This window comes from Pseudochaenichthys georgianus, chromosome 8 (genome assembly GCF_902827115.2).
Source record: "Pseudochaenichthys georgianus chromosome 8, fPseGeo1.2, whole genome shotgun sequence".
NCBI classification, from domain to species: Eukaryota; Metazoa; Chordata; class Actinopteri; order Perciformes; family Channichthyidae; genus Pseudochaenichthys; species Pseudochaenichthys georgianus.
Genome location: NC_047510.2, coordinates 3,999,049 through 4,010,285, shown reverse-complemented (window position 1 = coordinate 4,010,285; position 11,237 = coordinate 3,999,049). Strand labels below are relative to the sequence as shown.

The 11,237-nt window shown below is 42.4% G+C and overlaps 1 long non-coding RNA gene across 1 annotated transcript; it reads left to right on the top strand.

The window, feature by feature from the left end:
* The first annotated feature begins 960 nt into the window (after window positions 1-960).
* LOC117451651 (uncharacterized) lies at window positions 961-4,590 on the top strand. Its single transcript, XR_004552690.2, has 3 exons — window positions 961-1,071; window positions 1,195-1,277; window positions 1,597-4,590. It is a non-coding gene; the product is annotated as an uncharacterized lncRNA (long non-coding RNA).
* The last annotated feature ends 6,647 nt before the right edge of the window (window positions 4,591-11,237 follow it).

Below are 11,237 nucleotides of genomic sequence, written 5' to 3'. Positions count from 1 at the left end.
GCCACCTCCCTCCATGCCTGGTTCCTCCGGTTTGTATCCCGTTAATAGTTCTGGTCGTAAAGAACCGGGTGATTTGCTACCGTAATTTCTCGTTTGGAATATGAGGAAATGAACTGCGGTCTGGTTCTCCCTGCTTACACGCGGTTTGATTGGCTAGCGCTTCTACTGTCAGATTTGCATAAACGTGTTTGATTGGCTGGCGCTTCCAGCTCAGGTTCAAAAGTTGAACATTGCTCAACTTTTGAATCCTGGAAATCCTGGAAATCTTCGCTTCGCTCCCCCACAATGCAGCTTGGCGAAAAGCTAGGCAAAGTGACGTCATCCCCATTCAAAGTCAATGGGCAGAGAAGCGTTGGAAGCGGTGGAAGATTTGTCTAAAGCTGCTGTGTGGACGTATCGTAATATAGAGTATACAATGAGTTGTAGGCCAGAGTTCAAATCAGCTTTAGGGTTAAATAGAGCCAATCACTTTTTTCATTAAGTTAATACTCTTATTCAAGGTGACTTACAATTACTGCAAACAACCGTGAAAATACAAACAAGTACATCCGCTCCATCTGTATGGAACTTTTTGAGTTTCAAAAAAGCCAAAAAAAATGTAGTATTACGGCTTTTTGTGTGAAACAGAAACAGGTGGGTTTTCAGCCTGCAATGTGTACTCTCTGCTGTCTGCAACCCAGTCTCACGGCATTTCGTGTTATAGTCACAACATTTAATCTATTGATTCGTGTTCACCAACATGATTTCCCCCTTTTTTTCGGGTCACACAGAACGAGTGTAAGTGCAGCCTTTACATGTTCATAATTTAACTGTAATGTGTATTTTCTAAGTGTACTAATTATTATTGTTGTAATGTTTCATGCGTGCAATATTTCGTCTTTTATTTTGAAGTCCAAGCTCACGTCTCGTTATGCTGTTCTCGCGTGAGTTAGAGAGCGAGAACATGAGAAGCACCCTCAGAGTAAGATGCACGGATACTTACAGCTCCGTTAGTTTTGTATTCTTATACATAAGTTGTGAAGAGAACTGAAGAATACTTCCCTCTGTTTACAGAGCATGCAGCCCAACGAGGTATGTTGTTGTGCTTGTATCACTTTTATGTTTATTACCTTTCTCGTCATCTCACATGCTGTGCATGTTATTGTGTGTCTAACACAAAGCTATGTTTGTCATTTATACTGTTTGTTTGTGTAGTTTTCACGATGGATTCGGAGAGGAATAAACTCGTTATGAGAAAGCCACTTGTGTCTGCCTGTGCTTCGAGGGAATTACAACGAGTATGTTTCGTGCCTGCAGCACGTCTTTTTGTCCGGTCGGGTCTGGGAAGACCGGAAACTGTGTGGTTCATAAAAACAGTGTATTACTCAATATCAAGCCACGATTATTGTTTTTATTTTAAATCGTATAATATCGGACTTTTTTTGCCGTCTATGAGTAAAAGAAATTGGGCCTCAGAATACTGAAATCAGTATTTAAAAAAAATTTGTTATTATTTTCTAAATAACACACTGTTATTTATTCAACAATAACACACAATTATCCTTGTTTTTATTTATTTGTTTAATTCTATAATATAATAATAATTCTTTTTTGCAGCTTAGGAGTTTTCTTAAAAGCAGCACCTACTGGCCATTGGAGTAACTGCAGCTCAAGACACTTCGCCATTGGCACGGTTGTGCAAGTGTTGAATGCACAGATTGGAGAAATGTTCATCACTTGTTAAATAAACATAACCTGTTAAGACAGAAGTCAAACGTTGGAGGACCTAGCAGCGATGTAATATCCCTGGTTTCACAGAATGATGATATGAGAGAGTGCAGGGGCAGAGGAGAAGGAATCAGGGTATCAGCCTCTGATAAGACGCTGTCAGCCAGATGCTCTTATCTACACAACACATTTACACCCAGGCTGCAGCATGGAGAAGAGCAGCAGAGGACGAGCGCCTGCTGACTGTAGACCTTTGGGAATGGAACTGTCATTTCATAATGTTATATCAAACATATTGTGAGAACTAGGGTTGGATATTCAGTGTAGATAAGAGGTCTGAATTAAAGTCTGGTATAGTGTGTGTATCAGATCCTGACATGCTTCCCTCCTCTGTGCCATCGAGCCCCATTGTTCTTACTCATCAATGAGCCACCCTGTTGCATCGGGTCACATGTTCCCTCATTAGCATGAACTCACACTGAACTTTATTATCACTCAATCCCACACACATCACCATGTTGCTGTAAATACTCACTCGAGCACCACATGTGGATTCATCCGCTGCTGAAAATAGTCCCCAACAACTACTGTTTCCTTGTGTCTGAATAACATTTGCTGTAAAAATGCATGCTTTTATGGTGAGGTTGACACATTTGTCAAACCTTCCTGAACTCGTAAAAAGAACCCCTCTCTCATATCTTAAAATGATCAGGAAATCAAACCCTGTTAGGCAATGAGCCTGTACCATACAACAAAGTCATGCAATGGCTATATTAGCTTTCTAGTGCAAAGTTCTCCCATTCATTTTAATACACACTGAACAATTTAAACGTTGACTTCAATTAAATGTATTATCATGTCATCAAATTTCACATAACTGTATTAGGTTAGTTAAAAGCAATCATATTAAAGGTGGGGTAGGTCATTTTGGAGAAACCAGCTCGAGTGTGCTAAAATATGAAAATACACAACCGGAAAAAATCAGCCACGGCCTTACAGAGCCCCTCCTCCAACACACACGAACGCGCACATGACCAATGAGGGCACGAGATAAGTTTGTGCACAGATGGAAGGCTGACAGGCAGGTAGGCCATCCAATTATTTTAGCCGGGCCGGCTAAAATGATTGGTCGTGCTTTTTACAGTATTACGGCTTCCACAGATGAGGTTTTTTTATGGATTTTTGTCAAAGCACTTCAGATATTCATTGCTGTCGGGATGTTAAGAGCATTCCATGGAATATAACAAAAAGTGTATCTCGAGCCGGTTTCTGAAACTTACCTCGTAAAAAACCGGTCAAAGTACTGGCAGCAGCGGCTGCCAAACAAAAACCCTTAAATTAAAGTAAAATACTTTAACTGAAATTAAGTGAATAAGCTATTCATTTACGGGAATTGTCCTTAAAGATTTTACAGGAAAACACTGTAATTTTACAGATGTATCTGCTCTTTTTACAGTCAATATGTCACGATCTGTCTGTGTTGTGTTTGTCTTGACTGTGTTCACGGGGAAGAGTTCTGTTCGTGTCTATTTAACCTTGAAATAAAGGAATTTTCTGTCAACACCATATTCTGTCCTGTTGGGGGTCCCGCCGACACCTGCTCCGCCGGGTTTCCTGCCAACACCATTTCCTGTCCTGTTGGGGGTCCCGCCGACATGTGCTCCGCCGGGTTTCCTGCCAACACCATATCCTGTCCTGTTGGGGGTCCCGCCGACACATGCTACGCCGAGGGTCCTGCCGACACCCGCCCTTGTTTCATTGGGAACACCTGTCCCTGCAACACCGGTGATTATCCCGCTGACACCTGTTCCGCCGGGGGTCCTGCCAACTCCCTGTCCTCTCCTGCTGGTTGTCCAGGGTCCCGTCTACGCCTGACCCGCCAGGGGTTCCACCAGCTCCTGCTCTCGATCCCAGTGCTCTGGCGATCCAGCTGACAATGGAGGGGTCCCTTCGCGGCCTACGCCGTCTTCCTGCCCGTCCTCCGGAGCTGTCCCGTCGCCGCCTTCTTGCCCGTCCTTGTGCCCGTCCTTGTGCCCGGCCCCCTGAGTTCCCCAGCCGCGACCTTCGCCCTCGAGCCCGGCCCCCTGAGTTCCCCAGCCGCGGCCTTCGCCCTCGAGCCCGGCCCCTGACTCTTCCAGCCGCTGGCTTCGCCCTCATGCCTGGCCCCCTGAGTTTGCCCGCTGTGGCCTTCGTCCCTTTTTGAACTCTGCCTTGCCCCCGATCCGTCCGCCCGAGACCCCTTCCGGGTCCTCCGCTGTGCCCCTGGGCTGTCAGCCCAAACCCGTCCTCCAGACCCCCTCCACCCACCATTTTGGCCCTAGTTTTGTGTTCAAATATACCTTAAATAAAGTTCTGATGAGAAAAACTGTTTTTTTTTTTATTTGTATGATCAAACACTAAAATAAATACAGAACCTAAAGTTCTACAGCTAGAATACTGTTATTTTACAGCTTTTTTCTAACATTTTCCAATCAAACAGGTTCAATAAAATGACATCACAAAATGTTCTGTAGGAAACAAGTACTCTAAAAACTTAAAATTAGGGCTGTCAGTCGAATAAAATATTTAATCGCATGATTGTCCACAGTTAATCCCAAATTAATCGCACATTTTTTATCTGTTCTAAATGTTCCTTGGAGGGATATTTTTCAAGTTTTTAATACTCTTATCAACATATGAGTGGACAAATATGCTTTATGCAAATGTTTGTTTATTATCATTTCATCAATGACAAATATTCTCATGAATATTAAACATAACCTCTGAACATTAAAAATGTCCGCCTCAATTCAACCTAGAACCTCTCATACAATACAATAATACAATGCAAAGTGTGTGTGTGTGGAGAGACACTGTGATGGATCGTTGGAGCTATGTGCTATTGTGCTCCCATATCTCTGTTTCTTATCCTATATCTAATAGACCTGCTCGGGTCTTGATAGATTGAGTGGGGAAGTTCATGAGATCTTTCTAGAGGGTTATTAAGAATAACTTTTATCCAATGACCTGTTCCCTCTCTGTCTGTGTCTGTGTATTCTCTTGTTCCGGTTAACCCAGCCAAATCTTTTTTCTTGTTTTGTATCTATATCTACGCCGGGATCCGGAGTCGAGGCTGATCCTCTTGCTGTAGTCCTGTGTCTTGGATCCTCTATCCTGAGTTCTGGATTAAGTCGTGGACTTCGGGTCGTGGCTGAACCTGTCTCTGAGGTCCTGCCTTGGGTCTCGTCATGCTGCTTCCCTGATGGCTTCCTCAGGATTGTAGCCAGAGTTGGGTGTAACGCGTTACAAAGTAACGCGAAGTAACGCACAGTTATTTGTTGTTTGTTTATATCACGTAGTCTGTTCTTCTTCTCTGTTTTCCGGTTGTTGCCTGTTTTGAATGACGAATACACACTACCGCCTCCTGCTGGTAAGGAGAGTTATTGCCACTCACGCATGCGCAGTTCGTACGTGCTCGGCTGAAGTCTTTGCGGTGTCTGGCTCCAGTGCAACACATGGCCAACACGCAGGAGAACACGCCGACGCAACAGCGTGAGCAGAGATAGACTGCGCAAAATATACAGATAGCAGGAGACAGAGGACAGCCACGGTCAGATAGGAAAACATTCAGGATCTGGATCAGTCTTATGCGACAATGGAAACTGAACTAAAGAGAACATTTGAAACTTTAGCAGTCTGCGTGATCTGCCTGCAGGGAGGGGCGGGCCGGCCCTGCGAGTAAAGTAACGAGTAAAGTAACGAGTTACTTTATGTAGAGAGTAACGAAGTAGTGTAATACTTTTTTTTTTTTTTTAAAGTAATATGTAATATATTACTTTTTTTTAGTAACGACCCCATCTCTGATTGTAGCTGACATCCTCGTGGATTCATCTTATTATTACAGACACATGCATTTCCTAACATTCGGTCTATATGCTGTGAAATGTATTATCTCTTGGATTTACACACGGCATCTATTGCACGTCTGTCCGTCCTGGGAGAGGGATCCCTCCTCTGTTGCTCTCCCTGAGGTTTCTCCCATGTTCCCCTTAAACTGTGAGTTTCCTCTGGAAGTTTTTCCTTGTACGATGTGAGGGTCTAAGGACAGAGGGTCTAAGGACAGAGGGTCTAAGGACAGAGGGCCTAAGGACAGAGGGTCTAAGGGTAGAGGGTGTCGTTTTTCTCATAGTGTCTCTACTGTAGGCTATTTTCATTATATGTACAGCACTTTGGCTCGACCAAAAATCGTTTAGAAATGTGCTATATAAATAAAACTTGATTTGATTTGATGTGCAACTCAAGACATATGCTCGAACGGGAGCTACCTGGACGCTGCAATCATGTTGCGCGCACTATCCGTGCTGAGTGTGCTGACTTTTCGTACAATGTCCCACTGTCTGGCTTTCTGCATAAAGTCAAGTGCTCTGCGCAGTTGTCGGTGAAATGTCGCTCCTCTGTATTCATTTAAACAGCTCCTTATATCCGTTAGCGCAGCTAGCTAGCACCAGATGCTAACAACAACAATACACGTAAGGTCTCTCTCTCGTTCGCTCGGGCCACACATACACACACCCTCCCGGTCCTCCCAATAGCCAGTCGGTGCCTGCCGGTGAGCGTGGAAGTGTGGTGTGCCACAAGCGGGCGGCAGGAGCGTGGCTGTCAGCATCAGCTTGTAGATGGTATTTTAAACTCGATGCGCTCTGAAACTACGGGGCGTCCGAGGACAAAAAATACACATGCGCTAATCGCGTTCAAATAATTAGTGGCGTTAATTTTTTGTTAACGCGTTAACTTGACAGCCTTACTTAAAATATAAAAATATTTGTAGAATTATAGTACAACTAATGAATACAACATTTCATATTTAAACTAGGGCTGTCAGTCGATTAAAATATTTAATCGCGATTAATCGCATGATTGTCCGTAGTTAATCGCGATTAATCGCAAATTAATCGCACATTTTTTATCTGTTCTAAATGTACCTTAGAGGAATATTTTTCAAGTTTTTAATACTCTTATCAACATATGAGTGGACAAATATGCTTTATGCTAATTTATATTATCATTTGAACAATGACAAATATTCTCATGAATATTAAACACAACAACCTCTGAACATTACAAATATTCGCCTCAATTCAACCTGGAACCTCTCTCCTACAATAATACAATACAGTGTGTGTGTGTGTGTGTGTGTGTGTGTGTGTGTGTGTGTGTGTGTGTGTGTGTGTGTGTGTGTGTGTGTGTGTGTGTGTGTGTGTGTTTGTGTGTGCGTGCGTGCGTGTGTGTGTGTGTGTGTGTGTGCGTGCGTGCGTGCGTGCGTGTGCGTGCGTGTGTGTGTGTGTGTGTGTGTGTGTGTGTGTGTGTGTGTGTGTGTGTGTGTTTTGTTGGAGATGACATCCAGTGGTGAGTGTGGGGACCTGCAGCCGCTAACTAGCGTTAGCCCTGATTCCTGTTGCTGACTGAAAACCTGTTGTTACAGCACTAGTGTCTAACTACTGCAGGACTTATTGCCATTTTGTTTGAGGTACCTTAATATGGCCCTTACTGCCAATGGATGAAATAGTCAATCAATTGAATCACTGATTAACTGATAGCAGAACGTCCCATTGTCACTTTGTTCTATCTTCTCAGATTTCTAAGTTCCATGCTCATTTGATGTTCTTATTATCCTTCGAATATTAATGGATGTTGGACAAGCAATTTTTGACATTTTAAAAACCAAATGTTCAATTTATTAATAAAGAGAATTATCAGCAAATCAAACAATAAAGAAAGATTATTAATTACAACCCCCGACATGGTGCAGTTTGATCAATCCAATATGTTGAGCACTGAACTCAAAACAATGACATATCTTAGGAAAACCTGCATTTATGTGTAGCACACACAAAACTTTGCATAGGACAAAAACCAAACTACCATACCACCTGCTGCTAGCACTTGGTGTGAATGTGAATTATTTCAGCAGTGTCTATGCAAATGTGTCCAGGGCCACAATGAAGGGCTGCCTACTCAACTATTGGAAGAAGGCTTCTCATATCACAGAAATTGTGAGCTTCTCAATCTTTTGTTTTGGATGCGGTAAGAGCCAGATCTAAGGTATTTTCTCTTTAGTATTCTTTACTCATTATTGGTGGTGGGCATGTTTACTGGAGCTTGGGCACTTGGGTTGTGGTTATACCCAGAGCCATATAATAGAAGAGTTATGACATCTCCGTTCACTCCAATGGACCACTTCTTTACAGCAATGGCGGATCGTGGAGCCTCTCAATCGTTCCCCGGAAGTTAGCGCCAAGGCTAGCAGAGCTGTAGAGTTGCAGCATAATAGACCGTTCGTGACGGACTTTTAAAGGTAAGAAGAAGTTTAAAGATTTATATTGCGGATATTATCAGTACATCTGATTCAAATTAACATGTGTATTAAAGGATGTCAGTGGATTATCCCTAAATTAGTAGATTTAGGGAACGTTTACAGATAACAGATTAAGCTAGGATACCGAAGCAAGTTAGCAACACACGTTGAACAGCCTTTTAATTGTAAATTCCGTTCTCTTAATGTCATTTGGTCCAACGTGTTGAATTAGAGAAGAGGGGCTTCTAAACGGGATTGTATGCGGGGGTGGAGGGAGTTAAATATTAGATAAATATAACTTTGGTGCGTGTAAGAGTGAGTGTTTTTAGCAGAGCCATATTGTGTCCTTGTGATTATGTTGATTATTACCTGTCTGTATAATGTTGCAGCTCAGCTGATTTGGATTGATGGCAAAGGGAGAGGGACTTAAGTGAGAGTGAAAACACAAGGTAAGTTTAATACTACTGTTTTATATAAGTAAGCATACTAAACATGTATTATATCACTGTATTATATAAGTAATCTTGTTAGTAACCTACTGTATGGCAGGTGGAGGGGCAGTGATGTTACAGGTGGAGGAGCAAAACTGCAAGACTGCAAACTCACAAGACAGAGAAATCAAAGTTTGTTCTCCAGAGAAGAGGTTGATTTCACTTCAATTTTTTATTTCATATTTTCTAAAGATGTGGAAATGGCAAAAAAAAAACTTGAGAGCTGTAACCAAGACAACTGTAACAACATGAGTAGAGAGCCACCAAGGTTTTTCAAGTCCCTCTCTTACTCCATTTTTACCAGATGTGGGACATCGGGCATGAAATAAAGCTGCCTGTCTGGTGTTGCTGGATGTGGCACCGATGTTTTATTTTGGTCCACCCCAAAGGATTTCCACATGGCTCGGTTAGGGCTACCCATGTCGGTGGTGACATCAAGCACATGTAGCCCTATGGATGCTGCCCTCTGTTTTATATCAATAATGATTGGCTTGTACTCTGCTCCATTGGTAGAATTGGTAATGATATGCCACTACTTGCTTCCACCGTGTTGTGTTTCCAGCCAACATAAACACACAAGCATGTGTTGCCACCCCTGTGTGACCTGGTAAAGTCACATCACCGTACAGTTTGCCTGTAATCATGTCTAACTCCACACTTGGTGTGATTGCCATTTCATCCAAGGTCAACACACACTCCCTTTCAAGGTCTGTCAATCAATCTGCCTTCAATTTTAGGAAATCAAAGACCTCTGTCAACACACCAGGCTCAAACTTAACACATTGCATCCTTCTTTGCAGTGTCCTTATTCCTGGAAGGGGAATCTTCAATTCCTGCAGAGTTTTGTAACCCGTTGGTCCGCACCCAAAGCGAATTTTTAAAGCCTTCTTAATTGTCTCATTGCTCCATTTCATCCCCTTTGTGGTGAGTCTGCCTAATGCCTTAAGTTGGTCTTTTGAAAACGTTTTCTTATATTTCTTGTCCCTAATTTTCATTGTTGTCTTGAGAGCTGCATTTTCCTTCCTGATTTTTCTTAGTGCAGCCTTTGCTTTTTTGGTTGATTCCTTCTTGGCTCTTTAATTTTCTCTTTAATTGTTTTAATAGATCTGTTTGACTGGCTGCTGGTTCCCTCGTATGCTAACTGGCTGCTGGTTCCTTCGTATGCTGACTGGCTGCTGGTTCCCTCGTATGCTGACTGGCTGCTGGTTCCCTCGTATGCTGACTGGCTGCTGGTTCCCTCGTATGCTGACTGGCTGCTGGTTCCCTCGTATGCTGACTGGCTGCTGGTTCCCTCGTATGCTGACTGGCTGCTGGTTCCCTCGTATGCTGACTGGCTGCTGGCTGAGTGGGTGGTGTCCGCCCTCCCTGTCTCTCCTCACTAGCCATGTCCTCTCTTTCTTCACCCTCACTTTCCTTTCTCTCAGTCTCCTCATCCCTTCTTCCCTCAATCTTTGAGACTAATGTAAGTAGAAGACATGGCACTGTACATTTTCGAACATTTTAAATATTATACCACTTACAAATAAGAAATATTACTTTTGTTACTAAGAGTTCATACTTATTATACCTGTGTCACAGAACAACTCAGTTTTGTCTGCCCACATACATATTCCATAGTGGTTGAATACACAGTATTAGGAAACACTTTATACTTACTGGACATGTTATACTCATTACATACTGTATATAAAATATGACCAAGAATGTGAGACAACTTTATAGAAATTCATATCACATTTGTTACTGATGCCATTTGTCATACTTTGTTAAACTCACAAATAATAAAGTTCCATAACTTCAGTTGGGAACAAAGACCACACCTTATCTCCCCAAGGCAATTTCCCATCCAATAGGTGTGCTATATAGGTGTGTATAACCCTTTCTCCTGTCTGTTACTCCCTCTTTCAGCACAAGAACCAGAGGGGGATTCAATGGAGCCTGAATATCTGCACTGAGACCCTCACCCTGCACCCTGAGTCTCAACTCTCAGTGTTTTTCAAGCCTTTCCCTGTTTTTTTGTATTAAACAAAACATTAAGCTTTCCCAATGGTGTGGTTTTCGTTTTGTGAAAAAGTGCAAATGCAGTGTATGTATATAATTACATCACATATTTTTGTTGCTGTTGGTCGTGAAATTGCTCCTGCTGACTTGAGCCAGCCATGTTTTCCTCCGCTCTGTGTCAGTGGGGAAGCCGTACATTCGTACTCATTTCTCTGAGCGATTTGAGCATCCCCAGGCAGCACAGCAAACTATGGTGGCGACTAGGAGGCAGCACAGCAAACCAGGACAACACGGAGGAAAAGGCACAGACAAACTGCATGATATGCTATTCAATGTTTATTGAATTCCATGTATTTGCAATGGATGTTCCTAAAACAACAAATGTAACATCATCATCATCATCATCATCATGCTGCTGCTGCTGCTGCTGTTAGTCCTTTGATAGTCACCTGTCGGTCTCCTGTCCTTTCTGAAAGCCATAAAGATGACATTAGTCATTTAGATAACTTGTGTCCTCAATTACCATTGGATTACTGAAACTACCATGAATTTAAGAAAATGGTAGAAATTAATGCAATCTGAATTTTAAAGCATTACTTTAGATCCCCTCCCTCTAAATGTATCAATAAACATTAGAAAGTGATGCTCCTGACTACCATACAAGTTTAAGAAGATAATATTGGTTTTAAAGAATTCAAAGTTAT